Source organism: Nicotiana attenuata, unplaced genomic scaffold, assembly GCF_001879085.1.
Source record: "Nicotiana attenuata strain UT unplaced genomic scaffold, NIATTr2, whole genome shotgun sequence".
In the NCBI taxonomy this organism is placed as follows: Eukaryota; Viridiplantae; Streptophyta; class Magnoliopsida; order Solanales; family Solanaceae; genus Nicotiana; species Nicotiana attenuata.
In genome coordinates, this window is record NW_017672065.1 from 14,530 (window position 1) to 21,551 (window position 7,022).

The following is a 7,022-nucleotide window of genomic DNA, read 5'->3' on the forward strand; positions in this document are numbered from 1 at the left end:
GCAAGACTGATTTTTAACCTATAGGCATGGTATTTAGAATGCATGCGAAACAATCAAACAGCGCAATGATTTCCGATTGCAAAAGCTTGGTTTGAACCCTGAAGACATGATCTCTATATTGCATACAAGTGATGAACATTGAAATGTCCTATAGACATGGTTTCTAGGAATGTAAACACTGATTTTAAATCCTATAGGCATGATATCTACCCATTCCCCAACAAAATGTGTATAATAATCCCTCCCAGTTTACTAATTTCCCCAATATCTGTTTATAAAGTAAATAATATTACAAACCAAGTGTAGAATGAATTACAGGAATGAAAACAGTATACAATAGGGAGCCTGGATAGGCCCAAAGCAAAACCTGGGAACCAGGCCTTCAAACAGTCTCGATTGCCACATCTCATAGTGCCAGGAAGGGTGTCTTAGTGTGTCAAAGTTCCCAAGGGCCTCCAGGACCTAGGGCAGTGCTCACACCAAGGCCTCCTTAAAGGCTAAACAGCTTGTGCAGTGTGGAATAGTCAACCCCAGTGTGTCAAAGTTCAGAGGAGCCTCATGAACTCCAAAGTAATGCTCACACTGGAGGGGCAGGAACCTATGTATTCTAGGAATTGAAGTGATAGTGATTTGCAAGAATAGTTTTGAGGAAAAGCAGTTTCAGACTTTCAGAAAATTAGAAGTAAAAAGGTGCATTCAGTTCTTGGAACCTAGGCAAAGGTTCCAGCCAAACAAGAAGCATTCAGAAAATAGGATTACTTAAACTTATTGGCTGTTACTAAGTGACCAAACACAGAAGCAAGGCATGCTGAAAATCAAGTAGCCATAAATAAGGGGTAATAGGGATTGGGGAGCAAAGTATCCAGATAGGGGGGTCAGGCTTAGTAGGGGAGTAGGCAAGACATATATCTAATTTTAGACATAAGTAAACATGCAAACTTGCTGAAGGCAGAACACATAGTTCTAATTAGAAAAAGAGGAGTCAACATGCTATTGTGGTAAACACATGTATTGGCCAGGAGTGGACATAAACATATAGACTGAACATTAATAGACATGTTAGGAAACATATAGCCAGACATGCTATTGAATATATAGTTTGAACAAAAGTAGCCACATAGATTGGACAGAAACAGTCATGTTAGCAAATACATGGATTAAACAGGGGTAAGCATACTGGTAAACACATGGATTAAAACAAAAGTAAACATGCCGATGAACATACAAATTTAACAGAAGTAAACATGCTGATAAACACACAAATTAATTGAATGACAATAGTAGAGGCATACCTGTTAAGAAGGCAGAAACAGAAGGTAAAGTAGACAGGATTCAACAGCCTAGCCTTGGCTTTCAGCCGGCTAGTCAAGCAGTGATCACAAGTAGCAGAGAGAGAGATGAGAGGAAAGTTTTTGTGTGTGTGTGAACTATTGTTCGTGTCTAAGGTAGAATGAGAGTGCATATATATATATATAGGAGTCGAATAGTGTAGGTAAATAAGGCAAGGCAAATTGACATTGCAAAAATAAGGTAAGGAAGTAATGAAATAATCAATCAAGCTTGATTGGGGATAGGAAATTAGGGAATTATACCATAAATAACTCTAATTGAATTTCAAATAAGGCAAGAAGTAGGTTTAACGGTCAATTAGGGTTAGAACCCTTAAATCAAGTAATCAGTTTCACAAATAGGGCAACACGGGTAATCATAGACCAATCAAAGGGTCAATCAACCCATAGATAGACAAGAGATGTCAATTAAGAACTCAGGATTAAGGAAAACAATCAGAGATCAGTAAATTAGTTTAGTAAACAAATGAAACCCTAGATAATTATGCTAATCATTCAATTATTCAAATAACAGACAAGAGGTTGAAATCAAACACTGAATAGTCAAACAATTGGACCAGAAACATAACCATGCGAGAAAGATCAAACGAAACATAAAAACTTCAGAAAACCTTTTGCAAAAAACGGAAGTGGAAACCCCAGATAATTAGATACTTAGGGTTGGTTAGTAGCAGGAAGATTAGGAGAACATTAAAGAAATAGCTATGGAAACAGAAAGCACTTCAACCATATAGAGATTCGAATAATAGAAAATCAGAAAAATCAAAAACCTAAAGTAGCATAGTGCTAAAAATCGGTTAATAGTGAAGAAACAAGGAACTCTTTAAAGAAAAATTGACGACGAACTCAGAAACTTTCCAGATCTACAAAGATCTGGATGGATTCGTGTTTGAAATGAGGGTTTTGAATAAAGAATGAATGAGTAAAGAGAATTCAGTCTCAAACAAGAGATTTGAATCGTAAAAGCATCGAAATAGTAACACTCATAACCATAGACGGACTCTCAGAGAGTCTTGAACCATATTTGGTTAGATCTCTTCGAGATCTTTCCAGGAAATCATAAGAACGAGCAACCAGGAGACGTAGAAGATCAGTAGGAGCCTCAAACGGCCATGGAAATCCATGGATCAAAAAGGAATCAAAGGGATTAGGGCTGGTTTTGGGTGGCGGCGGCTAGGGTTAGGTTTAGGTCTCAGAGAGACGGAGAGGATTAGGGATTCTAGGGCGGTCGTTTGTGAATAATGGCTAGGGTTTAGGGGGGTCGTTTGGTTAAAAATAGTAAGAAGTGATGGTGGCCGTTGATCTCTATGATCAACGGCCAGGATTTAGAGTGTTTGGGGGCCGGGTAGGATTTAATTAGGCTAGGGGCAGTGGGTTTGGGCCTGGTCTTGGTGGATTAGAGATTTGGGCTGTTTAATTTAGGCTAGGTCCGAAAATAAAAGGGGTCATTTGTTAAATACCCATTTAATTGCTAAAATAATTTTTTAAAACAGTTAACAAATTATAAAAATGACTTTCATGACTAGAAATGTTTTAAAATAATTACTTATTATTTTAAAATATAAAAGGCTATTTTTCTGGTAAAATAATGTAATAATGCATGCATGGGCTATAATTGCAAAGTAATTGTAATTATAACCCCAAAAATACAAATGTGGCTATTTGCAAAATAATTAAGACTTAGTACAAATGCAAATGATAAAATTAAGCCACAAAATTATTATAAAACTATTTGTGATGCAATTAGTGATTGTTTATATAAATAAAAATGCTAGGATAAATTAATTAAAAATCCCTAAAAATGTAGAAATTATGAAAAAATGTCAATTGATGCTAATGCATAGTTTTGAAGGCATACATGCATTTTAAAAATATTATAGGGAAAAATTGGGTATCAAAAACTCCATGGGAAGCAAAAGGAATGAAGCGCCACACCAGGTTGAACTTAAGAGAGATGAGCAGCGGTTTACAGTCCACATATCTTCTTATACGGGGAGAATCTGATGCCCTCCTCTCATCGATTCGAGCCAACAATAACAACAACAACAACTCAGTATAATTCCTCTTAGAGGGGAAATGCTTTGAAAAAGAGCCATGGCATAGCTGATAAGGTTGCTGCCTTATGACCTTGTGGTCACAGGTTTGAACCATAAGAATAAGAGATCAGAAGAGGATACAAAGAAGGGAAAGGATTAAAGATTGTTGAAGAAACAATGAGTGAAGTTTTGGTTTCAGAAATCCCTCATTTATAGAGAAATGACGACGAAACTGACGGCGCATTCATAGTTTTTTGGGAAACGAACCGGCAGTGCATTCAATGCTTCTGGGAGAATGAACTGATGGGACGTTTCGATCGTTTCGGGCGCCTACGTCACTAACGTGACGTCATCACGAGAGGTTCGAGAGAATCAATGTCAAGATCGTTTCTTATTATTTCATTTTAAGAAATGCGGGGACTATCTGTATACGGTCAAAATCAGGGGAGGTTGATTTTATGGCTTCTATGGCATTTCAAGCCCGGCCTCTGTGGGATCGAAGCATAGTCCAAGGCTCGTCCCCGAAACACTCGCCTCGGCAGGGTATATCGAAGACTCGTCATGGCGTGCCTCGAGGCAGCATGAAAATCGACGATCATCATGAAAGGCGGGAAACCCCCGAGGGCACGTAATGAGGATTGAAAGAGTCTGCGAGAAATAGTACAAATTCGTACTAAGACAGCATATAGCTGTACCAGTAGCATTTCCACGTCATTATTAGACATGTACCACATTGGAATTCCCCCCTCCTATATAAAGGGGACCCTTATTATTTTGTAACGACACAACATATTGAATACAATACAACATTTTCTGCTCTTCTTTAAACGTGCTCAAACAGTTATTCCACACATTTATTGCTTATTCTTTCATCATTCATTCATTGTTCATTTATTGTTCTTCATTTATTGCTCATTATTAACCGCAAAGGGCTATCTTTGAGGCCTTCATTATCATTGTTTCTTCATCAATAGTTCATTGCCAACTGCCCTTACCACCTCGAAGCTTTTGTTCCAGCCAGCTCAAGGCTTGGCCTTGTGACAGCTTTGGGTTTGCAACTAGCATCTATTGCCTAACAACTAGCATTAAAATAAATCGCATATTTTTAGAACCACAAAATCAAATATAATTGTTAATACCATTTTCAAGGTAAACACAATATATATACTTTTCTAAAATTTTATTGTATATAATCCGTAAATTTATAATACCACGATACTCATAATCGAGGAGCTCTTTCTCCACTCAGTGGCATATTTCATCTCCTTAATTAATGTAACACTGACTAAAAATCTATGTGACAATACTATATTCACATTCTCTCCAAGTTGCTTTTAGTTAGACCTCCATAAGGATACTATTTGGACTAAAAGTTTTGCTAAACCCTCATATTTTTTTTATTTCATCCTTTATTTCCCTATATGTCTTCTATGAGTGCATATACCGCTCCTGTCTTGCACAAATTAAACGCGCAAATTAATCTGCAAAATATTCTCATAAGTGAAAGTACATGTATTTCTACAAATAGAATTGTTTCTAAGTACTATATAGCAAAATTCTCGATAGGAGTAACCCCTAATTCAGACTGATTTTATCAAAAGTTAGTCCATAGTGTATGGATCAAAATCTGACCACACGTGGATTAGCATTAACAGGAATGGTAAGAGGTTAATTAAGCTGTGGTCGTATCCACTATATATAATAACGACTAATACCTTGGCCACAGCCGAGATCGTGCCCTCAAGAAGCCTGTATGGCGAAGAAAACGTCATGGTAGTTGAGGGAGACGACGTGAAGTACAGTCAAGGGATGAAGGCCCTCTGGTTAAGGACCGATGAACAAAAGGAAATACTGACAATATATATAGGAGATAAGAAGACAAGAGGAAGGGGGCTTTTTCTCTCCCAGTAGAAGAACAAGAGAAGAAAAGGATGAAAGGGTTTAGATAGGGAAGATAAACCTCGGTAATCATGATTGTCAAATTAATAAATATAGATCTCATAGTCATCAATTGCATTCCTTCTTTGCTCTTACATTACGAGACGATACTCCAAAGATGTAAGTTTATTATCATGCTTGATATCTTTTAATAATCTTGAATCGAGCTACATACTTTGCCATGTCTCATTCTCTTATTCATTACACTTCGATACGGAGTTAATTATTCTTGGCTAAGATTTATCCTCTATTTTCTTCATTAATTAATTAAACAAAAGGCTTAACACTTTTTTGGTTAAACACATAGTTAGGCTGGGTAGTGAAACTCGAATTGAGTGAACCATTACTAAGATTGTTATCCCCTAAAAATGTCACTAGCAAATAGCAATAGGCTCTATATTCATATCAATAGTACGACACGCATCTTGTGATGGAAGTTTTTTCATTTTTTCATCATTCAATCAAAATTTAATGCTCAACTACTTATATGGATCCATCATTGATATCAATTGAGTTTTATCTAAAATTTACCATACATCTTTGACAAGGACTCCTGCATTTTTCTTCTTATGAATTATGGGCCCTTAAAATAATACTTCTATAAAAATACATTATTTAATTTCGTGTGAATATTTTCATATGTTGTGCTCCACTACTCTTACCTTTATTTGGCGTGGTGATTTTATGAAAGTCATTATCAGCTCCTTAATTAAGGTAATAATCTTTTCCTTCGGCACAAGAAATAAAAGGAAGATCTAAAGCAAGTAAATATATGGCAAGAAGGCCAATGTGCAACTTTAAAAGAAGAACCAACTTCATAAGACTACGAAAGGAAAGATAATTCAATTCAAGTCTAGCGAAGTTAACTGTACTCCCTCTGTTTCATTTTAGATGACACATTTTGTTTATCAAGAGGTAATTTGACTAAACTTTGAAATTAATTTAAATTAGTTCAACTTTGTATTTCAAAATTAAAATTTAGATTTTAAGAAACTACACGAAAAGTATTATGAGTTGCAATTTTTCTCATGTCAATGTGATATCAAAATATATTTTAAAATACTGGTCAAACTTCACATAGTTTGACTTTCGATAAGCTAAATGTGTTATCTAAATTGAAAAGGAGGGAGTAATATTTAACATCATTTGAAAGTTCAAACTATGGATTATGATGATAAATTAGTCATCTAGATAAAGCCACTATATATGTCTAAACATAAAATTAACTATCGTGTTGAATTGTATTTACGTGCCAAAAAAGAGTTTGACTTAAACTCCATATTCCCAACACGTTTTTCTGAATGCATACCTAAACAACATCTACAAATAATATTGGAAACTTCATTTCAGTTTTCAACTCAAGATGTGTTTGCTTATGTACCATAGGTTAAATACATAAAATAATAATGAGATCTTTACACTGATAGCCGTCTATATTCATTATTTATTTTTTCTAACCATATGCATCATTTATACACTGATTATACGTAATATACATATATAATACATAAATTATGCATATATTATATATTCACCGGCTATTTTTAGTTTAAGCGGTTGAATGAGCGACTATTTGGGTTAAATCTTGAATAATAAAATAGTATTGGTGCATTTGAATAATAAAAAAGAGAAGAGAAAGGAATTTGACAATAACAGCAAAAAAAAAAAAAGATAATCCATAGAGGAAATTGAACAGAAA